This window comes from Macaca mulatta, chromosome 1 (genome assembly GCF_049350105.2).
Source record: "Macaca mulatta isolate MMU2019108-1 chromosome 1, T2T-MMU8v2.0, whole genome shotgun sequence".
Lineage (NCBI taxonomy): Eukaryota > Metazoa > Chordata > Mammalia > Primates > Cercopithecidae > Macaca > Macaca mulatta.
In genome coordinates this window covers 155,668,025-155,693,915 of record NC_133406.1, presented here as the reverse complement: position 1 = coordinate 155,693,915, position 25,891 = coordinate 155,668,025, and the positions used below count along the sequence as shown (strand labels likewise).

At 43.5% G+C, this 25,891-nt stretch overlaps 1 protein-coding gene across 1 annotated transcript in view; it reads right to left on the bottom strand.

Annotated features, from left to right (window-relative positions):
- The window catches only part of LPAR3 (lysophosphatidic acid receptor 3), a 79,693-nt gene extending 62,618 nt beyond the window's left edge, over nucleotides 1-17,075 (bottom strand). The window contains exon 1 of the mRNA XM_001107923.4: nucleotides 16,871-17,075. The gene's annotated coding sequence lies outside the window, so the exon portion shown is untranslated. The remainder of the gene's footprint in view (nucleotides 1-16,870) is intronic.
- Nucleotides 17,076-25,891: the final 8,816 nt, after the last annotated feature.

Sequence of the window (25,891 nt, the reverse complement as noted above, 5' to 3'; positions counted from 1 at the left end):
ACAGGCACAGCAAGAGATTGGAAGGTGGGAGGAGAGTGAGGTTGATTTTTCCTGCCTCCTCCCCTCCAGGTTGCTGTAGGTTGGCTGGGTTAACCACTGTCAAGCATCCCTCTATATAAGGGTAGACTCCCCTTCTCCCTCCTCTAGCTTTCAGGTTGAGAGGTGTTAACTACTCCTTGCTGTTTCCAGCTTGGGGACACTGTACCATCTCTTGTTGATTTCTACGATCTCTGCCCTCACTCTGTAAATAGTATCCCCTCCCCGTCACTCCAGTTACCAGGTTGACTATATCACTGCTTTTCTGCAGAACTCTACAGTTGTCTTTTAAAGTACATTGTAGTAACAATGAAAACTGCCATTTGAAAAGTCATACATGTTACGGATTTACTTAAATATTTTAGAATGATGTAGTACATATTTCCTAATTACAAATAAAACAACTCTCAGAGAAAGAAAGGCGAATACATCCCATTCCCAAGGGCATGGACCAGTAGCACAATTCTTTTGATGTCCTCAATGTCCCTCACAAATACCAAAACCCTAGTACATTTCTCTGCAGATAGTAAGCGATTCAATAAATGAGTGATCTACCCATGGTTTACTGCATACTGGAGTCTCCCTCACAAATGTCCTTCAGTGTCAATCAGAATCAGTTCCAACTCTAACTGTATTCCGGCCTTGTGCACCATGGAAATTTCATACATGCTTTTACATTTTAATTTTTTACGTTTTAACTCTAAGGATTAGCCACATTTGAATTTAGACACTATAGAGAAGGAAGCAATAGACTTTTCTTATGATGTCTGGCAAGGGGTAAGGTAATGACAACCTGAGCCCAAGAGGACGCTGCAGCCAGATGCAAGGCAAAAGCAATGCAAATGTAGCTACAGAGCTGCACTTGGGTGTGCACGATGGTTCATCCTACACAGTGGTGTTTCCAGTGACTGGCCAGCCATGGGGGATGCTGGGTAAGTGTTGCTCTCAGAAAAGCTCTGTTGCCTGCAGCCTTAGAGGAACTACTATCACAGCAGATGATCTTTGGACCCTGGGGACATAAGTCAGACATAGTCCCTAAGTAGACAAAGCAGCTTGGGGTCTCAGAGCACAGAGAAGGGGGCTCAGGAATAAGCTCTTCCATATTCCACAGCCTCATCTCATTGTAGCATTCTTAACCTCTGCTCCTTCACCTGCTCCTCCCAATCTGAATACAAACATGCTTGGGGAAGATCAGAGGCAATCCTCAACTTTGGAACCTCTCTAATCTTCACAACTGGAATTTTTACACATTACATTGATGCTCCTAAAGCGGATTTTTATTTACTAGATTCAGACTCTCAGCCATGGGGTGGGGTGGGGAGTCCCCTGATGTTGCACTGTATACACATTCTCTGCCTGCGTGTCAGCCTTTATCACCAGACCATGAGCTTCTTAAGGAAAAGAACAGTTTCTTACTCACGATTGTGCCCCTCATGTCCAGTACAGTGGCATGCAGTAAGTCGATGCACAACAAATCTCTAGTCCATGTGTTAGTTAGTTGGTTACTTTCAGTTAGTTGGTTATAAGGGGATTTGGAAACCTGATGACAATTGTGTTGAACAATGTTAGGATGATATAGAAAAAGTAAGCCAAGTATAGGGTATTCTTGAAAAAAAAAAAAAAGGCTGAGAAATACTTATGACCTCACATGACATTCAACATATTTTATTAAATATTTGACTTAACTCACTTCTAAACTTGTTAGGAACAGGGCTGGTATCCTTCTGTCTCTCTGATTTTTGAACCACAAACAGAATCTGACATAAAATTTTTTTTAAATATTCAATTTGATTGAATAATTCCTAAATCTTCTGTTTACAGCCTTTTTTTCTTTGGTTTCACTGTGGAAGTTGACAACAGTTATTCCCTTCTTCAAACTCCCCTCCTGCTGCCTCAGTGACTTGCCTCTCTTGGTTTTTCCCAATGTCCTCAGTATTCCTGTCTCCTGTTCTTCCACCAGACTTGAATAGTAGACACTTCTAGACTTAGTTCTCAGCCCTCTCTTCTTTTCCCTTTAAATTCTCTTCTACCAAAAATATTAATGCTTAAATTATTTCCTCTATATGGATGACCCCAAATAACCACCACAAGCCCTGACACCTCTCACGCCCTCTCTTTCATGCTAAGCTACCACTTGCATGTCAGGAACCCAGTGTGCCTTGGAGCTAAAACAAGAAGAAAGGCACCATGAGGGCGGCATGTATGCACTCTCAAATGAATTTTCAACCTACCTCAGCTCAGCTGTTGGAAGATAGTGGGGCCACCATAAGGAAAAAAGTTTCAACTTTAAACACCAGGATTTTAACATAGAGGATAAAATCATGGTGACTTCAGGACCCCGGGGTTGTTTGTAATAAAGCATTGGCAAGTTGGCAGGATGGTTTGGAACTGGAAAGCCTCCGTCCAAACTACACTGGCTAGGACCCTTCGCTCTCCCTCTCTCTGGTGTTTCTCTGGGGCTCAGGGTAGACTGCTGAAGCCACTTTCCCTAAGGCCCCATTTAAGTCCTGACTACTATAGCATTCCCAGCCTTTGAATCTGCTCCTGACCAATCACTCTGGACATAGCTTTGTGAATTCAAACTCGGCTCTAAACCTAGGTATTTGGTTTCTGAACTTTCCCACTGAGAATGGTTCTTAGCCTCTTCTCACTTGAACTTTGCATGGTTAATCTGGCCTCAACCCTCAGGCTACATTAAAGAAGCTGCAGGACCTCAGGCTCCATTTCTAAGAAGTTCCTGCAATGGATGGTATGACACTAAACTCACAGCTGTTCTAACTCATTTGCCCATAATTGCATATTGCCCTGTGACTTCTTTTGTAATTACTTCTATGTATTATTATTTCACTTTATATTCTGCAGGATACACTGCTAAATCACATTTTCTTTTTCTTCTTTTTCTTTTTTTTTTGTGAGATGGAGTCTTGCTCTGTCACGCAGGCTGCAGTGCAGTGGCGTGATCATGGCTCACTGCAAGCTCCGCCTCCTGGGTTCATGCCATTCTCCTGCCTCAGTCTCCCGAGTAGCTGGGACTACAGGCACCCGCCACCACACCCGGCTAATTTTTTGTATTTTTCATAGAGACGGGGTTTCACCGTGTTAGCCAGGATGGTCTCAAACTCCTGGCCTTGTGATCCACCTGCGTCAGCCTCCCAAAATGCTGGGATTACAGGTGTGAGCCGCTGCGCCCAGCCCACGTTTTCCTTTTCTTACAGAGTAATGGGTTTTATAAGCTGGGCACCAGGATGCCCAACTGGACACTCGGTTTTCCAGCCTCCTTGCAGCTAGGGTGGCTGTGTGACTAGGTTCTTGCCACTGGAACGTGAGCATAAATGAAGTATGCTGCTGCCAGGTCGGCCCCAAAACGATGAAGGTGCCCTCCTCTGTACTCCTTTCCCTACCTGCAAGTTGGAACATAAACAGGCCTGTGATCCACTTTGAACACTCAGCAGGGAAAAGCCTTTGGGCAGCCTAAATCCACGTAGTCCATGGACTAGTTTCCATCAACAAGAAAATAAGTATGGAAATTCAGAATAAACACTCAGAAATGTTTATAGCAATTTAATTACTCTGATCTGATCAATCTGATCACTATATAATACACGTATCAAAACATCACCATGGGCTGGGCGCGGTGGCTCATGCCTGTAATCCCAGCACTTTGGGAGGCCAAGGTGGGAGGACTGTCTGAGGTCGGGAGTTCGAGACCAGCCTGACCAACACGGAGAAACCCCATCTTCCAAAATTAGCTGGGCGTGGTGGCACATGCCTGTAATGTCAGCTACTTGGTACGCTGAGGCAGGAGAATTGCTTGAACAGAAACAGAACATAAGCTTGTTCTGGCTGCTCCTTGCAGCTTTTAGCAAGCTAGACAAGAAAGAGATGAGCTCAGGCAAGACTTGTTTGCAAGTATGTAAGCAAAGGTGGAAAGGAATGGACAGTGTCCAGAAACGGAGGGCCTTGGAGAATCAGAAAAGTCAATTGCACGTGTAGGTCCAAAGAGCAGAAAATAGTATTACCACTCTCAGCCTAACTCAAAGGCCTCTCAGTAAACTGTTGCAAGGGACAATGCCAGGCAGGTCTGTAGTAATGATCAGAGTATTGGTGCATCTTCCCACCCAAGTCCATCCTTCAGAGGACCTCAGAATACACACTACTGAAGAGAGGCAGAGAGATGAGCCAAGCACAGAAGCTGGAAAATAAGTCATGCTTAAGAGCTTGACCCAGAGTGGGATTTGGATGCGGTAACTGACCTGTGGAACTGACTAGAAGTCTATCAAGTTTATAAGGAATTGTAGTGCCAGGGAAGCCACAGTTTGGCCCGGAAAGGCCCACGTTCATTCTCCCCCAAGGAGTACACACTTTCCACACCCTTCAGATGTGGCTAGAGAGGGTACAGAACAAGGAAGGACTTCCCAGGGGACAAAGACAAAGTCAGGGCTTCTGGGAGGCCCCGCCCAGAGAGCAGAAGCATGGACCAGCCACGAAACTGACTCCACTGCCAGGACAGGGAGGTCTTAATCATTCCTGCCCAGCAGGGTTTCATCATTTTTAGGCCCCTGTTACATGTCTTCAATTCTTCTGAATGGGAGGTTTTATTGTGGTTTTCTTGTTTCTACTCGTCCACTGTATAGTGGATGTTTGTCAGAACAAAGAACAGAAAGGACATTTTAGAGTGAGTATTTAAAATGGAGGTTAGAGAAGGGACAGCCAGACCTGTGGAGTTCTGGGGTCACCTGAACGCTAAAGGAAAGCATGGCAGGCTGGGAGGCACAGCGGGGCCAGGGCGGTGAGGGGAGGGAAGGGAAAGCTTCAGCATCAGCTGGACCTGGGTCAGATGCAGGCACATCACTTTTAGCCGTGGTTCTCACCTGGCACACTGCCGATCTGGCCAGAACCTTTTACTTTGCTAAACCTGGCATAATCATGATGACAACTGTATAGGATTGCTGGATGGACTAAATTAAAGCAATTATTTCTAGAGCGCTTAAGGAAATGCTTAGTACATAGGACGCACTCAATAAATGGCAGATAGCACTTCCCAAGGTTAGATAACTCAAAATTTCTAAAAAATTCAGTGAAACATACAACTGGCATTCTGGGAGATTAACTGTTCATGCCTAACACCTCAATTTAACAAGAAATGGTGACAAAGTCATCCTGTAACTACACTAAAATAACTATAGTCCAAGAAAGAATATCCCCCTGCCTGAATACGGGCTCATTGCTGCAGCGACTAAGCTTAAGACAACGCCATGTTCACTCTGCTATTGCTGGAAACAAAGCAGGGAGGCAGGAGTGGAAAGGGGGAAGGGGAGGCCGAGGAGAGGAGAGCAATGCAGTGCAGCAGAACACAGGATTTAGGTCCAAACACTAGTAGATAAGCAGGTGAGCGGAGTATTTAAAGAGCATGGCCCCCACAGCTAACAATATACTCAACAGTGAAAACCTGAAAGCTTTTGCTCCAAGATGAGGAACAAGGCAAGGATGCCCACTCTTACCACTTCTATTTGACACAGTATTGGAAGTCCCAGCCAGAGCAATTCGGCAAGAAAAATAAATAGAAGTCATACAGATTGGAAAGGAAGAAGTAAAATTATCTCTGTTCATCGACAACATGATCTTATATGAAGAAATCACCAAAGACTCTACCAAAACATCTACTAGATCTAATAAACTAATTCAGTAAAGTTGCAGGACATAAAATGCACATACAAAAATCAGTTGCATTTATTTCTATGCGCTAACAACAAACAATCCAAAAAAGGAAATTATGAAAACAATCCAATTCACAATAGCATTAAAAAGAATAAAACTCTGAGAAATAAACTTATTCAGAAGGGCAAAAGACTTATACACTGAAAACTATAAAACACTGATAAGGAAATTTTTAAAGACACAAATAAAGGTAAATACATTTCATGTTCATGAATTAGAAGATTCAATAATGTGAAAATGTCCATACTACCCAAAGCATTCTATAGATTCAATGCAATCCCTATAAAAATCAGAATGACATTTTTTACAGAAATATAAAAAAAAATCCTAAAATTCATCTGGAACCACAAAGGTCCCTGAATAGCTAAAACAATCATAAGAAAGAAGAACAAAGCTGGAAGCCTCACACTTCCTGATTTTAAAGCATACTACAAAGCTATGTACGGTAGTATGGTACTGGCATAAAGTCTGACATATAGACCAATGGAAAAGACTACAGAGCCCAAAAATAAACCCACACATGCATAATCAACCGATCTTCGACAAGAGCGCCAAGAATTTACAATGGAGAAAAGATAGTCTCTTCGACAAATGGTGCTATGCATATATAACAAACCTGCACGTTGTGCACATGTCCCCTAGAACTTAAAGTATAATAATAATAAAAAAAAATAGTGCTAGAGAAAAGTGGATATTCACATGCAAAAGGGCATGGCCCTGGAGCTAGCCAGCCTGACTTTAAAGCCTTGCTTACCAATAAGTTAGTTATCTTCTCTATCTTAATTTCCTCATCTACAAAACGGGGATAATAAGGGTAACTTCTTCCTAAGGCTGTTAGGAGATTTAAAGAAGGTGCTTGGAATAGCCCCTAACAAACAGTTCTAATTTAATTATTGTTATTATCAGTGGGACCTGAAAAATGGAGCCTCAATTTCCTTTTTTGTAAAAGAAAGACAAGATCTAACTTGTCAGATTATTAGGACAAAGTGAATGACATAGCAAATGTAAAGCCCCAGTCCACTCCAAGGTCTAGAGGAGTCAGAGAAAGTCCACTGAGCTCCAGGGTGAGCTTATTCCCAAAAGGTTGGGGAAAAGGGACCCCAAGAGAGAATACTGGGAAGGGGAGATCACAGGAAGAATCCTTTCCGTCACAATGGGTGGGTCACCACAATAACACCCCAAAGCCAAAGTCTTCTCTCCTCTACCACAGAGTCACTAGCTGGTGTTTTTCACTACCTTTTAGTCCCAGAGTCCCAGATGAATATGTACAATCAGGAAAGTGGGGTTTAGCCAGCTGGGTTGAAAACCTAATGTTTAACATTCTTACTATATTACCACACTTCCTCTCAACCACTCCATCAGGATCTTGGAGTAATCCATCAAAACACATTCACTGATATACCAGTGAACGCATTCTCCATTTAACAGAGAAGAAATCTAGAAATCGGCGACTGATTCACCCTGACCAGCTCTCATCCTTCTGGCCCAGGGCTTTTTTTTTTTTTTTTTTTTTAAACAATACTGACCATTGGAGCCTCTTTTTGGAAGCAAAGCCTCTGTCACCTGACCCCCAGAGAAACGAAAGATATAGATTTGTTCTCCATAACAACATTAATGCCTTTTGCAAACATTTACTGAAACTAGAAGAAATACAATTGCGGAAAGTATAAAGTTTCCTTTCAAAGTTTCCCTTCTTGTTAAAGAATAAATCATAAATGTTAGAAATAATAGTTTCTTTTAAAAACTTTCTTCAAGCCTCCTTGCTTTGTGTTAATAACTCTTTGTTAAGCCCTGTCCTATGTAGCTGTTGGACATGCTCACAGGCATGTTCCAGCTCACAGCCTATGCCCCTTTCTTATTTGGAAATGTTATTACTTCTTTAAATCTTTCGTAAGCAACTTCCTCTTTTCCTTTGCTCTCCCTTGCCTTTACCTATTTAAAAAAGTTTTAGGTTGTTAGCAAATCGGGTATCGGCTTAGACTGTGAGGTTCAGCTCTAGCCAATGGATGCAGGCAGGACACAGCAGTGAGGACAACCCAAATGTGTAAGGAATAAATATGTCTGCTTTTCCTTTGTTCGGTGTACTCTTATGGCAAGACTGCTGGTGAGTGTACCCTTTCTGCAGAAAGTAAAAATTGCCTTGCTAAGAGAATTAAATTTATGTTCAAGTGCTATTTCTTTGTGGCACTGGGGAACAAGCATTTTGCATTTCTAACATAATGACTGTGGTAAATGTCAATAAAAATCTTGAAGCACATCTCTCCTTAGAATTTTTGATAAGCGTTTATGGAGGAAATTCCATATAATCAAATGAAAATATCAGAGTAAAACTCTAAATACATCACAGAAATTAGCAACCATTAGTCAGTTTGCCTGCTTCAGAGAAAGCTCTAAAGAAACTCAGTTTACCTCTGAGTTAAATGACGTTAAATGACGTTAATTAACACCTTCTCCTAAAGCATTCTACTTTCCCCCTCAGCAAAATAGAGTACATCAGCTGAAATAGGCCACAGACCTCATTGTCTATACGAAACAGGGGCGAAAATGAACTCAGAAAGACAAGTAATCACCTGATAGCAATCCATGGAAAGTTAACCTTGCTGACATTCCTCTTCACTTCCCTCTGTTGGATGTTCCTGGAATTTGCATTTGTGGAGAGTTGCATACTTGCAATGAACAAGTTCCACTGGTCCTGTTGTAGTGGATTCTACCTAACCTTTTATTCCCGTCATCCCTGTCCAGCTAACGTTCCCTCACTGCTCACCATATATAAGTCAAAGACAGAGGTGCATGAAGACATGTATAAAGATGCAGAATTCCCCCAGGAAACTCATTATCTAGAGCAGCCAGGGCCAATCCTCTCAACCTCCCAGGGATTCCTGGCAATATCTGGAGACATCTGCATTAGTTATGACTTTGGGGGGTGGGTACTATTGGCATCTACTAGGCAGAGGCCAGGAATGCTGCTGCACATGCTACAATGCACAGGCCAGCTCTCCATAATAGAGACGTATCCAGTCCAAAATGTCAGTAGTTCTAAGGTTGAGAAATCCTGACCTAGAGGGTGAGATGAGACATATAATACAGGGTTAAGTGTGGCAGAGCTGTAACAGAGCTAAAAGTGGAGTGCTATCAGATTGACAACATTTAAACAAGTGGCTATTACTCAGTATTGGCAAGAATGTGGGGAAAATAGTACCCTCATAACATGTTGGTGAGAATGTAAACCAATAGAACTTTGGGGGAAGGCAATTTGGCAATGTATAATAAAAGAGTTTAAAATATATACACTATTCCTATCTTTGCTTTCCTTCCATTCCTATCTTCTCTCTTCCTTTCCCTTCTCTTTTCTTCCTTCCCCAGAACTGAGCAATCAGCATGTAGCTGGGAATGCAACGTGAGGCCGGGGACTTTGGTGAGGTATACAGAGGCATGAGCTATGGCTGGGAAGCCACACAGAGCTGTGAGCTAGAGGGACTGGCGACTGACGATTAAGCTACATAGAGACACAGGCTAGCAGGCCTGGCAGCCAAGGACAAGAGGCAGTGGCAAAGGTGGTGGGCACAGAGGAGGCAGGATGACCTTCACATTTGGAAGACTGGTTACTTTAAGCAAATAAGCAAAAATATTGAAGATAATGAGAGTCAGGTTTTCTAACTGCCAGAGAAGATATGTACAAATATATAAAGGGTGAAGAACAGAAAGCTCTTTGGGTGTTAGATTGAAATTGTAGGTATAAGTATGAATCATGATTTTATAATACACAGCCTAATATAGAAAAATTTATAAATGTGTGTACACATATACACATATATTTCCTAGCTCTGTCCTCTGAAAGATCTAGAAGCAATAATACCCCAGTAACAATGGGCACATCAACCTTCCATGTATTGGTATCTAAATACAATTCTCATATTGTATATTAGATCTCAAGACTTATTCATCCTACATAACTGCAACTTTGTACCTTTTAATCTACATCTTCCCTTTTTCCCTGCTTCCACTAATGTAAAACACAAGGACTACAGTTACTAATACTGTATTGAGGCCGAGTGTGGTAGCTCACACCTGTAATTCCAGCACTTGGCATGCCAAGGCAGGAGGATGATTCGAGGCTGGAGTTGAAGGCCAGCCTGGGCAACACAGCAAGATCCCTTCTCTAAAAAACATTTTTAAATTAGCTGGGAATGGTGGTGAGCACCTGGAGTCCTAGCTACTTGGGAGGCTGAGGCAGGAGGACTGCTCGAGCCGAGGCAACAGAGAGCTATGATCACGCTACTGCACTCCAGCCTGTAGGACAGAGCAAGACTCTGTCTATAAAAAAATTAAAATTACAAATATTGTATTCAGCTAATTTGTCAAGAGAGTAGATTTTAAGTACTCTTATCACAAACACAAGAAAGGTAACTATATGAGATGATGGGCATGTCAATTTGCTTAACTGTAGTAATCACTTCATTATATCTATGTTTATCAAGATAAATACATGAAAATATCATGTTGTATGCCTTAAATATATAAAATATAAATAAGACAAAAGTACCATTCTCTACTAAAAGGGAGGCCTAACTAGGTCAAGGAAAGTACAGGATGAGCCCAGGTCATCTGGTGGAGCCAGAAAATAATGAAATGCTCAATGAATGACAGGGATGTGTTAAAAGGACACAGGAGCCGGCTCCAAGGGGTCCCCACTGGCCAAACTGAGCACAACTTGAGCATTAAAATAAAAAACAATTGGGAGACTTCAGCTTATTGAATACATAAGGAATCCATGAACACTTCTTAATAAAAACATGACAGAAAAAGGAAGTTCTTCCTCATAGTAGAATGCCAACTCACAAATGTAGAAAGAGTGATGGCAATAAAGAATCGCCATTTGAGGCTGAGAGTGGGGGCTCTCACTCTCTCCCAGCACTTTGGGAGGCCAAGGCAGGCAGACTACTTGAGCTCAGGAGTTCGAGACCAGCTTGGGAACCATGGTGAACCCCATCTCTACAAAAAATACAAAAAAAAAAAAAGCCAGGTGTGGTGGTGTGCACCTGTAGTTCCATCAACTTGGGGGGCTGAGGCAGGAGGATCACTAGAGCCCAGAAGGTTGAGGCTGCAGTGAGCCAAGATCATGCCACTGCACCCCAGCCTAGGCAACAGAGTGAGACCTTGTCTTAAAAAAAAAAAAAAAAAAAAAGAATCACCATTTGGCAACATTCATAGAAGTGGCTGATTCAGGCAGACGTCATCAATATATGGTAAGTCTGTAGGTAGAGGTTTAACGAGGAACAGACTATTTGCATAACCTTAGAATACTTCCCCACAAATACCAATACATTTCAAAGGAAAAATTTAAGGTGGAGAAATCTGGCAGACACCAACATAACCAGGTGATTGAGGTCAATATCCCAGTGGTGGGATGGGTTGGCACCATGTGCCTTCTGTTGTGAGAAGCTAAGAAGAGCCGAGTTTCATTTCTGAAGGATTCCTGCCAAGAACACATGGCCTCAGTCAGGTTGTGAAGAAATACCCAATACACCCAGGTTGAGAGTCATCCTACAGCATGTAGGATCTATACAACTACAAGCACTTTAGGAACAGGGAAAGTCTGAGGAACCATTCCAGAAGAGACATGGTAACTACATGTAACATGAATTCTAGATCAGACAGGTAGAAGAAACATTTGGGGAATAACTGATGAGATAGGAATGGGCTCTGTGGATTGGATGCTAGTGTTTTGTACCAATGTCCACTTTCTGATTTGATGGATGTATGCTGGTTATATAGGAGGACAGAGTGCTTGCTCTTTTTTCTTTTTTTTTTTTAATGCTGGAGTGTGTTTTTTGTTTTTTTGTTTTTTTTTTTTTTTTTTGAGACGGAGTCTTGCTTTGTTGCCCAGGCTGGAGTGCAGTGGCACGATCTCGGCTCACTGCAAGCTCCACCTCCCGGGTTCATGCCATTCTCCTGCCTCAGCCTCCCAAGTAGCTGGGACTACAGGCGCCCACCACCATGCCCGGCTAATTTTTTTATATTTTTAGTAGAGACGGGGTTTCACCGTGTTAGCCAGGATGGTCTCGATCTCCTGACCTCGTGATCCACCCGCTTCGGCCTCCCAAAGTGCTGGGATTACAGGCGTGAGCCACCGCACCCAGCCTATGCTGGAGTGTTTTTAAGAGTGATGGAGAATAACGTCTATGACTTCCTCTCAGAATAAAGACTGATGTATATTACATATATAATATAATATATATAATGTATATATAATACACATATATACATATGTATACACATATATACGTCTATATATGTGTATATATATAGAGAGAGAGGCAGAGACAGAGAGAAGGAGGGAGGGAGAGAGAGGGAGAGATTGAGACTTCAATCCTAATGCCATGGAGATATAGAAGAAGATTATACTACTTATTTTCTCTTCACCAGACCCATGTGATAGTTTTGGTCCAGAGAAAGGCCTTCCTTACCCCCATTCAAAGAAATGACTTATTAAAAATCAAGCAGGGCAGGAGGTAAATGATTCACTGATGTGTTCCCAATAAACTCTATATCTGATCCCTTGCTTTGGTGTTCTATAACTAGTCACTGCCAATGGCTCTGAGCCTTAACTCTGGCTTTCTACCTCCTTGGGGAGTGAATGCTGCTGACAGACTCCACTGCCCATCTTTGAATTACATGGTCTGAGTCTGTCTGGGGGCAGCTCCAGAATTTCTACAGAGGATGTGCTTCGGCACAGCTTGGCTTAAAAGAGGGGACCAGGGGCTTGCCTTAAAGCTGCATTTATAAAGCAAGTACACTGCTTTTATTTAGACTGCATGTTTGCTTGGAAGGCCTTTGGACAAACTAGTGTGCTTCTGGAGGGGCTAATGTGCCCTCCAACCCAGCCCTGCCACCTGCCAAGCCATCCCTTGATAACATCCTGGTCAATCTGCATATAGGTTAGTCAAGGCCAGGGCTAGTAGAAGCTCCAGCTTAATGTCCCAGGGAACAATGCAGACACAGGACGAGCTGATGAGTAATTAGGGGGGCTGATGAACATCCTCAGGAAGGGGTGGGGCAGGCTGCGCTGGGCAGGTTGCTGTCCAGAGTGACACCCAGTCTGGCCCAGTCTGAGGTATACAAATGATTCACATCTGAAAAGGGATGACAGGATCATGAGAGTAGGGCAGTATCAGGGGTCATAGGCAAGGGAGGAGTTCAACGCTGTAGACAGACAGGACAAGAGGCAAGCCAAGGAAGAGGAATAAAGAGGAGGACAAGACTGGGGGTGATGAAGAGGGGCTTGGGTACAACCCAGGATGTCAGAACCTTCCTCTCAATGGGTACTAACCCCCTCCGTCCCCCCACCAGCTTGCCTGGACAGGTAGAGAGCAACAAATATATTTCAGACTGAATTAAATCATTAGCTTAATTTGGGGGTGGGGGGCACTGCCTTGGGTCAGTTTAGAACTTTGCAGAGTAAACAAGACACCCAAGTCAGCCTGAAGGCACAGGCGAGTGAGGATGGTATAGGTGGACCCTGTACATTGTCCAACATTGCCATCAGCACTCTCCTCCCGACCTGTGGGGTAGGTGGCCAGCTGTTTGTGTTTGTCCACTAAAAACTGAGATGCGCAGACAGTATAGGTAATTCCAACATGAAATTAAAGTTTCTTTGGAACTTTTCCTATGCCTTCGATCACGTAGTATTGGGTAACCTCAGCCCTGAAATTTATCTTCCTGTCATATTCCCCACAGAGCAGTTTCTCAACCTTTGATGCTATTTCCTCCTCAAAGTCCAGTATGATGTCAGAGGACAGGAGAGAGAAATATGGAGGAACTGCAGCAGTGCCTCCTTAGCACTCAAAACACGCTCGTGGAGATACTGCCAACCCCAATAGCCAGAGCTGAGTGGGCCTGCCTGGGGCGGCCCACATCTGAATGCTCTGCCTCTTTATTTCCAACATTTATATGCTCTTCACAGGGTACAAAGCTCTTTCACATACATAAGTTAATGGAACCCAACAACAACCCATGCAGACAGGTAGAAAAGTAATTATTATCCCCATTATATAAATGAAAAAAACTTATTCAAAGATGACAATCTATTCAGGGTCACAAGAACTCACAAAAGTGAGACCAGGATTCAAACACAGAACCCTGGACTCCAAGTACCTCTAGTCCACCGTTTGTAAAGGCACAAAGTCTCTGCACTTATGCAGACAGCTCCCCAGCCCCACCACCATCTCTGCCATCCATAGCAGGACTGAGTTCCGGGTGACTCCTCCACAAATACAGAATCCAGGATGAGGAACAAAGGATCATCAAGGCCGGAAAGGGGGAGGCTCTCAGTACCTGCAGGAGGAATGACAAAGGGAAGAGCAAAAGGACCATGGCCAGGAAAAGAGAAAGCAAGTAAGAAAAGTGTGTATAACATCTCTAAGTCACCTAAGGCTTAGAAATCTATCTTTGTACTTTTACCAGAATATACATTTGCACACATGTTTACACAAGCGTCAATACTTAAATTTTTATCTAGGACGAAAAGAGGGCAACCAGCATTTAAGGAGTACTTCCTGTATATGAGAGACCATGCTCAGTGCTTTCTCTTTTAATCTTGGGAGATGGATATAATCTTCATTTTTACAGATGAGGAAATTAAGGCTTAGAGAGGTGAAACTATGTGCCCAAGGTCACAAAGCCTGGACTGGAACAAAAGCTGGTCTGACTGCAAAGCCTTGGTCTTCCCTTTACACCACATTAACAATGCCTTGGGCTTGGTCTCTGTCATTTAGAAGCTTGCAATCAGACTTAACCACTCTGTTGGGTATAATCACAGGCCAGAAAGCATTTGAACTAATGTATACTCCAAGGAGAATGGCTAATGGATAATCTGAGTTATAGTAATTCCCATTTGAGATACAGTGATTCCCCTTGCCCCAGCCCAAAGAAATAAGAGGCTGGTCTTAAGTTATTGTGCGCTGCTGCTCCTCAGCAGCAGGCTGAGAAACTTGGAGGAGAAGCAGCCAGCCTTAGGCATGTGTGTACAAGTGATGTTGACAGTGTGTGTCTGGGTGCTGCCTGGCTACAATGCTGTGTGTGCATTTTTCCAATGTGCACGTGTGTTTTTGAAAAATGAGATGGACAGCTAACATGTTGTAGTTTCTCAAATAGATTCCAGCGAACACACATGAAAAATAATCTCATACTTAAATGTTTCAATTCAGTCTCCATTCACAGAAAACATATGCAGGCCTGTTCTAACAAATATCTTGCAGAACAGCAAGATATCTAAAATAGATCTGATCTGATAAAAAAAAAAAAAAAGAGTAGTAGTTGATAAATGCATTTGAAATGTTTAGACAAGAGGAGTGTCATATATAATTAAATCAAAACCTCAAAATTTTGAATTCTAAAGAGAAAAAATTTTTGCCAAAGTGACCTATTTTCCTAGTTATATGGTAGTGACAATCAATATAAATGTTGTCCAAATGGCTAGATGTCCAGATCTCCACAGGATAACTAGGTCCTTGCCGTCTCAAGGCACAGGCACAAAAGACAACTCTGGAAGCTTATCTCAAGTACACAACTCTCACTGGCAGGGTTTGCTTGCTAGTCTTTTTAAAACAGTCCAGTTTGTTTAGACAAGCCTGGGATTAACAGAGCCAAGGTGTGTGTTTCTAACTGTATCGCTTCTGTCCCCAAAAGAGGAAAACTCTGTTTACTGGACTCAGACCACTAAACAATATCGGATCCACTGTCCATGGGAAGCAGGGTTAGCAACTGTTGCTGGATCGCTGGAAAACCCAACAACTCTTCTTAGCAATACAAAAGTCCATGCATTAATGAAACGTTGTGCGGTACATGAAATTTGTAAAGAGGAGACTGTCTGTAATTGACATTTACTTTATTCTCTGACACAGACTAAGTCGGAACCGTGAGAAGGCCCTTTATTTCTAAATGACATCTCAAGACCAGGTAATGCTACTTTTGGAGGAAAAGCAGGAGGAAGAAAAGCGTTGTAATGACAGTAACAAATTACGGGGAAAACATTTTATGGAAATAACTCAGTTTAAAAAAAATGACGTGGCCGGGCGTGGTGGCTCACGCCTGTAATCCCAACACTTTGGGAGGCCGAGGCGGGTGGATCACGAGGTCAAGCATTCGAGATCAGCCTGGTAAACACAGTGAAACTCCATCTCTACTAAAAATACAAAAAGTTAGCCTGGCGTGGTGGTGGGTGCCTGCAATTCCAGCTACTCGGGAGGCTAAGGAAGAAGAATCGCTCGAACCTGGGAGGTGGAGGTTGCAGTAGGCCGAGATCGCGCCACTGCACTCCAGCCCAGAAGATAGTGCGAGACTGTTTCAAAAATAAATAAATAAACAAATGAATACTGACCTACAAATGCTTTTCAGGGCTATTTTAATGATTACCTTAATAAGACTAAATTGTTTCCAATATTCACAGTCACTCCTCAAATTACACGCGTTAGGAATTTCTAAGCAATTTTGTGTAGCTGCAACTTGTTGACGGAAAGCAATAAAGTAACTCTGCTACAGAACAAAAGCACTTTTGTCTCATGGTGGTGAGGGGGCATACCCACCCCGACAGTGTTGCTAGTTACTAGTTCCCGAATCTTTAGAAGCCTGCACATGATTCAAGCTGTTCCCCAACTGACACACCACAGTACCAGATGTAACTGGAGGCTGAGAAATGTTATATCCCTAGGCTTCACGAGAGAACCTCAGCTTCCTAATTACCATCGACAGCAGTGAGACTGGGTTTAGGAAGAACCACACGTGCAAAGGCAGAGGCAACCTGTGCCGTGCTCTCCCCGCCGCTGCGCCCAGCCCGCCAGCCCTCAGCAGCGGACGCAACGCCGGTTTTGCATCTAGATTGCTTTTTGCTCCTAGCGGGGAAAAAGGTGGGAAAAAAGCGAGTTGTGCCATACACCCGCCGGGACAGTCCTGTCCCAGAGGTTTGTAGTGGGTCTGGAGCCCAGGCTTGCAAGCCAGGCAACCCCGAAAAGCCGCCGACTGGGGCCCCGCGGGCGGCCCTGCGCCCCGGCCTCCCCACGACGCGCGCCCGGATGACAGCGGCTCAGGGTACCCTTCCCGCTCCCTGACCCTCACTCACTGCTCACGTTCACCCGCGCCGCCGAGCCAGGGAGCGGGGGCTCCTGCAGCTGCCGCATGCCCTCGGGGCCGAGCGCGACGGGGCGACCGGGCGCCGGGCTCCAGCTAGGTGCGGACAAGCAGCTAAGGACGCGGCGGGCGGGTGGGCGACGGAACCCCTCCTCTCCAGCTACCGCAGCGGCGCGCCCAGAGCCGTAGGCAAGTTTGGCAGTGCGAGGGAGGGACCGAGGGGTAGCGGCCCCGCCCTGCCCCGCCCTGTCCTGGCCCGCCCTGTCCTGGCCCGCCCTGTCCTGGCCCGCCTTGTCCTGGCCCGCCCATTGAGTCCGACGTTCCCACGGGAGAGCGCCCCCAACCGGCAAGGCCGCGAGCTGCGCGCAAAGGGCAGCGCTCTTGCAGATGCGTACCTGCCTGGGATAGTCCCCAGGTGGGTGGTCGGCCCCGATGGGGAAAGGCGCCCACTAAAGGACCGCTAGTACCCACAAGCCTCACGGAGCCATACCTCGGAGCTCTGTATTAGAACGCAGTCCCTCTGTCCCTCTGGCCTCAGAGATCTGTTTGAAGTGGTTGCGGGAAGTGCAGCCCACACCCACCACCCGTGGGAGGCAGGCTCTACTCCAAACCCGACCTAACGCTGGAAAACTCAACCCCAAAGCTACCCGAGGGTGCGGACAGCCCCCAGAAGCAACCAAAAATATTTAAGGTTCTTGTAAGAGGCTTCTTGGCCTCCTGGGGCAAATAGTTGTGGATACTTTGTTTTTCAAAGCTGAGATATAAAACCACTGACCTACCTTTAGTAAAGAAAGATGCAAAGTAAAACAAATGTCTTGAAGGCGTTGTTCTCTCTGAATTCTGCAAAGCAATAACGAAGTCACAGAAAAGTTGTGCTTTCCTGGTAACCTTACAAAAAGGAAATACTGTGTGAGGTGAAGTCCTTCCCACTCAGGCTTCAAGCCCTTGTGAAGCAATGAGAGTTGTGTGCCCACATGTCTTCCTGTGACCCTTTGCCCTCCATCCATCCGTTCATTCATTCATCTTGCATTCAACATTAATACTGGGCCGTTCTGTGTGCCAGCTAGGAACCTCATCCTTGCAAACAACCTGTTAGATAATCTGCCCCCTACCATCAAAGAGATTCTGTTCTCTCTGCAGAGGATGTTTTAATAAGGTGACATCCCTTACTCAGTGGGTCTCATCCTGTAGACCATAATAGCCTAGTGTGCCTCAAACCTCCCCAGGGCTACGGCTAAATTTTCATCAGTATGTGAAAAGTATTATTTCTTTTTTTTTTTTTTTTTTTTTTTTTTTGAGACAGAGTCTCGCTCTGCCGCCCAGGCTGGAGTGCAGTGGCGTGATCTTGGCTCACTGCAAGCTCCGCCTCCCGGGTTCACGCCATTCTCCTGCCTCAGCCTCCCGAGTAGCTGGGACTACAGGCGCCCGCCACCTCGCCCGGCTAGTTTTTTTGTATTTTTTAGTAGAGACGGGGTTTCACTGTGTCAGCCAGGATGGTCTCGATCTCCTGACCTCGTGATCCGCCCGTCTCGGCCTCCCAAAGTGCTGGGATTACAGGCTTGAGCCACCGCGCCCGGCCGAAAAGTATTATTTCATCTGAGTGTTCAGAAAATTATTGCGGTGTCTTGCAGTTGAACAGTGTAGAGAGAAGTACAACTTGTGAAGCTAGGGCTAAGGAAAGATCATGTGTTTACCAGAACAAGCAGAAGCCTTGCACACAATAAAAATAGCTCAGTAGCAAACATGGTGAAAACCCGTCTCTACTAAAAATACAAAAAGTTAGCCGGGCGTGGTGGCACACGCCTGTAATCCCAGCTACTGTGGAGGCTGAGGCAGGAGAATCTCTTGAACCTGGGAGGCGGAGGTTGCAGTGAGCCAAGACCGTGCCACTGCACTCCAGCCTGGGCGACAAAGCAAGACTCCGTCTCAAAAAAAAAAAAAAAAAGAAAGAGCTCGGTCAAGGGAGTAAACAGCTCAGCTCAAACATAGTAGTGCTGAAGGGCAACCTGGAAAACACCGAAATACTCAACAACCAGCATTTAGTGAATACCTGATGCAACAAATGTGTAGTATGTTGAGTAAGATGTTGTAGGCTAGACTGTAAACACCACTAAGAGCCTTCTTGTGCTGGGAAAATCTGTTCTGAATCCAAACAACTTACTAACAAAGGCACTTTGGAAACACATTATGTTGCATTATGTTGTACCTTGGGAACTTCCTGAACTTGAGGTAATTGCAAAGCAGAACAGCAATCCCACAGAGTTCAATCTGAATCCTTAAAAAAGGAGGAAAGTGAAGAGGGCATGGGGAGCTGTGTTGCAAAAGGAAAGAGACTTTCCAGCTAGATGGTTTTAAACAAATGTGGGTCAGATGTGAGGGGAAGACCAGAAGGTGACACAGAGAAACAGATTCAGAGAGGAAAAGCAGTGATTAAAATTAAAAAAAAAATAAAAAATAAAAATAAAAAGATACCTATGGGCAGAAGCAGGAAAGAAAAGACAAGAGGCAAAGGACAACTAAAAAGAAAGATGTGGCCCCCAAATCCTACTTTTTAGAAGGTAGCCCAGGGACTATCCAGCAGAACCTCCTACAAATCCTTGTTTGGCCTGTGGTGTCTCACTTCTCTACCAAAATGTTTTTATTAGCAAAGCCAAATTAAAATTAACATCAAAATGGCAAGCATGAAGGCTGAGGGTATATTTTGTCTTAGAGATCACTGACTGGAAAGTAATTCAAAACTTTCAACACACATTTGCTGGTCAGCTTCATGTATATAAGTGTTGTGCTTTGTGTTCCTGGAAACACAAAAAGTTATAACATTGTTTCTATAAGGAGGTAAAAGGGTCATTCCACAGTGCTTGATAGAATGAAATTGTGATGGCTGAAAGAACAATTGGGGGTGGATGTGGTGGCTCACGCCTGTAATCCCAGGTCTTTGGGAGGCCAAGTTTGGTGGACCACTTTAAGGCCAGGAGTTCAAGAGTAGCCTGGCCAACATGGTGAAACCCCATCTCTACTAAAAATACAAAAAATTAGCTGGGCGTGCACCTGTAATCCCAGCCACTCAGGAGGCTGAGGCAGGAGAATCGCTCGAACCCGGAAGGCAGAGGTTGCAGTGAGCTGAGATTGCACCACTGATCTCCAGCCTGGGTGACAAAGTGAGACTCTGTCCCAAAAAACAAAACAAATTTTTAAAAAACACAAAACTGCCTGCCTCCTGCCACAGTGAGAAGCAATGTGGGACTCAGGCAAGGCTTCTTCCTCTCTGGATTTATGGAAAGAGGCCATGTTCCTCTGTCCCCAATTCACCTTGGGGCTTCAATCATATGGGCAGGAATTCACAGATGTGTTGTTCTTAACTTTGGGAAGTATCTGAACTGAATCTCTGCTGAATTTTGCTCATCTATACTAATTAGCCTACAGCAGGTGAATGGTGTGGGAAAGTGGAATGGGAGCTATAAAGTGAGAGATGACAGTGGTACCTGAAATAACAGTTCTGAGAAAAGACTGAGCAAACAGTTAACTCCATAGAAACCACTGGCAAAGAGAGTACAAGAACAGTAGGTGGCCCTGTGGAATATCTCTCAGTAGCATATCAGTAACTTCAATTGAAAATCATGGAAATAGTCCACAAATAAAAGAAATCAAAACTAAAAATCAACATATGTTGGAAAAACAGAATCTAAGGTAAGCTCCCTGTTTTACTCAGTTTCTGTTCATTGTAATTTCATGTACGTTCACTTGAGTATTACTTTAGCATACCTGTGAGCTTGGCTAGTGCGATACTGTAGGCAAATACTGTAATTCTCAAAGGGAAGTTTCAAGCAGAAAATAGGAAGCTAGCATTGTAAATCTTTTACGGATCCTTTATAAAAAGCATTGGAGATTATGGGATGGAAAATGATTATCCACCACTACTACAGTAAGCATGCTTTAGAACGGTCACTCAGAACAACAACGCCCTAAAGCTCCCATCCAAGCAGCCTTTATTTTCACAACTACTTTACCTACCTTTCAGTTTTGAGGAAATTCTATCTGGAGACAATAATTGAGGTTTTCTTTTACTACTATTCCTTGTTGCCCTCATGACTCCTCAGCACTGAGTCAAGGGAATCTGTTTTTCTGAGAGCACTTATCAAGGGTGGACACAAAAACAACAATACAACCACAAAAAAAAAAAAACCCCAACAAATTTTTAAAAGAAAAAACAGAAAGCACACCTGACATGTCTGTAACCTCAGCATTTTGGGAGGCCAAGGTGGGTAGATCACTTGACCCCAGGAGTTCAAGACCAACCTGGGCAACATGGCAAAACCCCGTCTCTACAAAAACTACAAAAATTAGCCATGCATGGTGATGTGCACCTGTGGTCCCAGCTACTCAGGAGGCTGAGGTGGGAGGATTGCTTGAGCTCAGGAGGTAGAGGCTTCAAGGAGCCATGATTATACTACTGTACTCCAGCCTGGGTGACAGAGCAAGACCCTGTCTCCAAAAAAAAAAAAAAAAGTAAGAAAAGAAAAATAATAAAAGAAATCAATTCTCAGCTTGTAAATAGGTCTTCTTAAAATCATAGCAGAAAAATCTTAAACACCAGCGTTTATGATTTTGCAAAAAGATGGGTTCTCTGGAGTTTCAAAGGGCTAAGTGCAGAAAGAAGTGAAACATGAATGTTTTGTCCATAAACAGTCAATTAGAATAGAGCAGATTAAGAAACAGACCACCCTCCCTGGAGGTTAGATAGGGTTTCCTGACCTGGAAGGAGAATTTCAACTGAAAAAGAGATAGCGCTGAAAGCCATGAGCATGGTGTTTGTGACCCCTCACCACTCCTCAGGCTAAGTTATTAGGGACACTAAGGTCTCCCCTTAAGTTTAGGGACCCAGGAATAAAGTGGTAGATTGCATTATTATTTTAAAATATAAGCTGCCCCTGGCCAGGCACGGTGGCTTGCGCCTGTAATCCCAGCACTTTGGGAGGCCAAGGCAAGTGGATCACGAGGTCAGGAGATTGAGACCATCCTGGCTAACATGGTGAAACCCCGTCTCTACTAAAAATACAAAAAAAAAAAAAAAAAATAGCTGGGTGTGGTGGCGGGTGCCTGTACTTCCAGCTATTTGGGAGGCTGAGGCAGGAGAATGGTGTGAACCCGGGAGGCAGAGCTTGCACTGAGCCGAGATTGTGCCACTGCACTCTAGCCTGGATGACAGAACGAGACTCTGTCTCTAAATAAATAAATAAATAAATAAATAAATAAATAAATAAAAGCTGCCCCTTTCTAGAGGAGAATTCAACTTCTCTGCCTTATTGATGTCAAGCTTATCCATTTGACTTGCTTCGGCTGATAAAGTGTGAGCTTTTCTAGCCAGCACAAGGTTCATTTGATTCTCTTTTTCCTCTACCCTAGTAACAGCAATATCAGCTCCACCAGCCTAGATCTAGGAGAGAACAAGGCAGGGAGAAATACCATGGCTGACCCAGGAAGGCCAGGTGAGTGAAAAATAAACCTTAGTCTTTCTAAGCCACTGAGATTTGGGGAGCATTTGTTACCACAGCATAACGCAGACTACCCTGACTGATACAAATAGAGAAGAGGTCCCCAACCTTTTTGGCACCAGGGACTAGTTTTGTGGAAGACAATTTTTCCATAGACAGGGGAGAGGGGATGGTTTGGGGATGATTCAAGCACATTGCATTCATTGTGCACTTTATTTCTATTATTATTACCATATAATATATAATGAAATAATTATACATCTTACCATAATGTAGAATCAGTGGGAACCCTGAGCTTCTTTTCCTGCAACTAGACGGTCTCCTATGGGGGTGATGAGAGACAGTGACACATCATCAGGCGTTAGATCCTCATAAGGAGCCTGCAACCTAGATCCCTCACATGTGCAGTTCACAATAGGGTTTGTGCTCCTATGAGAATCTATAATAATGTCACTGCTAATCTCACAGGAGGCGGAGCTCAGGCAGTAATTCGAGTGATGGGGAGTGGCTGTTAATACAGATGGCACTTTACTCACTGGCCCACTGCTCACCTCCTGCTGTGTGGTCCTGTACCTAACAGGCCAAGGACTGGTACTGGTCTGTGGTCCTGGGGTCAGGGACCCCTGAAATATTGTACTGTGACCTGCTTTCCATCTGAGACTTGGATAGAAAATATTAATGGAAGTGCTTCATACCAACCTGATATGGGGAGCAGCAGTACTGAAGTGGTGACATGGCAGAAATAGACACGGGAGGGACTGAATCCACAGTTTCCTGTGAGCCCCAGAGTGATGGAGAATAGCACTCAAGTCAGTTCTTTGCTGCTAAATACCTAAAAGGAAACCTGGGTGATGAATGCAGCAGGGACAGAGGCCAGCATACAAATATTAGGAGGGAGAATCACCCCTAAAAGGAATGTAGTGTGCCAGGTGTTTATCACACAGCCACTCTACCCCAACACCAAAACACCTTAAAGTTTCTTCAGAACCTAGATGCCACATAGGGAGAAAATGAAAGGGGCAGAAGCCTAAATACAAACTTAAAATGACTGAGATAGCTGCATTTGCCTGAGTTTACCTAGAAAGTCATAAGACTAAATTCTTCAGTCAGTGATAGAAATAGGGGGTTCAGCCAGGCATGGTGGCTCACGCCTGTAATCCCAGCACTTTGGGAGGCCAAGGCGGGCAGATCACAAGATCAAGAGGTCAAGAGAACGAGACCATCCTGGCCAACATGGTGAAACCCTGTCTCTACTAAAAATACAAAAATTAGCTGGACATGGTGGCAGGCACCTGTAGTCCCAGCTACTCAGGAGGCTGAGGCAGGAGAATCGCTTGAAGCTGGGAGGCAGAGGTTGCAGTGAGCCAAGGTCGCACCACTGGACTCCAGCCTGGCGACAGAATGAGACTCAGTCTCGGACAAAAAAAGAAAAAAAAAAGAAAAAGAAAGAAATAGGGAGTTCAAAATAGAATCCAGATCCACTTTTACAAAAATAGTTGTATGTTTGTCTGCCTAAGTTTGCAGCCTGAGATATGTATACACACTTCACCAAGATACTTTAAGAGAACATTACGGAGACTCCATGCGTTCAACAATTGTGGAATGCTGAGGGTCCACCCAGGCAAAGATGAAGTCATGTGTGGACAATGATAGCAGTTTGTATAATAGGCTACCTTCTCACAAGCCTGATGTCCATGCTATGCCTAGATATTGGCTTTGCCTAAGGCAGCCATCAAGGACCTGCTTCTAGCAACACATTCAGCTGCACAAATATTTATTCTAGTAAACTTAAAAAAGAAAAAGGAAATAGTTGTAAATAAATCCTGCCAGAATTTTCTGCATTCTATGCACTAAACTTTTTTCCTTGTTTTGCAAAAGAAAGCTGTAACATGACACTAACATTCTCATCTCCGGGATTGATTTTTTTTTCAATTGGATTTGAGGGGCACTGGCCAGATTAATATTTAATGTTTTTGTGTAATTTGAATACTAACACAGTAGACTAAGATAATGTGAATGCACTATAAAAAAATCAGAGCTTTAACCTTTAGTTCCTCTAAAACAGAGGGTTGATGCCTTTAAAATGGAAGATCAAGGGCCAAGAAGTTTTCAGCCTTTAATGTCATACAGTTTGAAATAAAAAATATATAAGATTTAATAGCATTCTATAATATTACGAAAGAAACATATTAAAACAAGTAAATCACATAATTTTATACTTCACTTTGAAAGAATTTAGTTAGTACTTACCAGCAAGAAAATATGTCATGATAAATGATCTTGCTATAATAGAAGACTTTCTAGGAGGTTCAATATTAGGTTTTTTAATTACTTGGACATGGCTTACTTTCATTATGCCATATTGTGATAGAACTAGTACAGTAAAGGCAAATAACAATGACGGGTACAAAGTATAAATACGAGTGAGGAAAATAATGACCAATGTGTGTAGAAAGCATGTAAGTAAAAAGTTGTGAGAAACAAAAGCATAAAACTAAAACATGTTATAGGACTTAATTAAAATGCCCATGACTTTTAAGACTCACTGTCAAGTTTGAAAACTTTTTTTTTTGAGACGGAGACTCGCTCTGTCACCAGGCTGGAGTCCAATGGTGCAATCTCGGCTCACTGCAACCTCTGCCTCCTGGCTTCAAGCCGGGATTCTCCTGCCTCAGTCTCCTGAGTAGCTGGGACTACAGGCGTGCATCACCACACCCAGCTAATTTTTGTATTTTTAGTAGAGACGGGGTTTGACCATGTTGGCCAGGATGGTCTCAATCTCTTGATCTCGTGATCTGCTCACCTCGTCCTCCCAAAGTGCTGGGATTGCAGACCTGAGCCACCGCACCCAGCCTTCAAGTTTGAAAACTTTTATGCGTTCTACCGTATTTACTAGTTATACAACTTTGGCCAATTTCACTCAGTCTCTACAATTATAAATGGAATAATACTACCTACCTCCAAATGCAGTGGAAATTAAAAAGATACAATATACTGTAGTAATTTTTTAAATGAGCTTATTACCTGAAAAAAAAACAATTATTTCATGATGATAAAATGGTCAACTCATCAAATAATGAATCTTCAAAGTATATGAAATAAAAATTATCAGAGCTAAAGGGAGAAATAGACAAATCTCTAATTATAGTTGGAGATTTTAACACTTCTCAGTAGTTGATAGGACAGGTAGACAAAAAAATAAGGTTACAGAAGATTTGAACAACACCGTCAACTAACTTACCTGATTGGTGTTTATAAACATTACACCCATCAACTACAAAATACATGTTTTCAAGTACACACGTAATATTCCCCAAGGTAGACCATATTTTTAAAAATTTTTTCTTTCCATAGGTTTTTGGGGAACAGGTGGTATTCGGTTACATGAGTAAGTCATTTAGTGGTGATTTTTGAGATTTTGGTGCACCCTTCTCTTGAGCAGTATACATTGAATCCAATTTGTAGTCTTTTATCCCTCACCCCCTTCCTACCCTTTCCCCCTGAGTCCCCGAACTCCACTG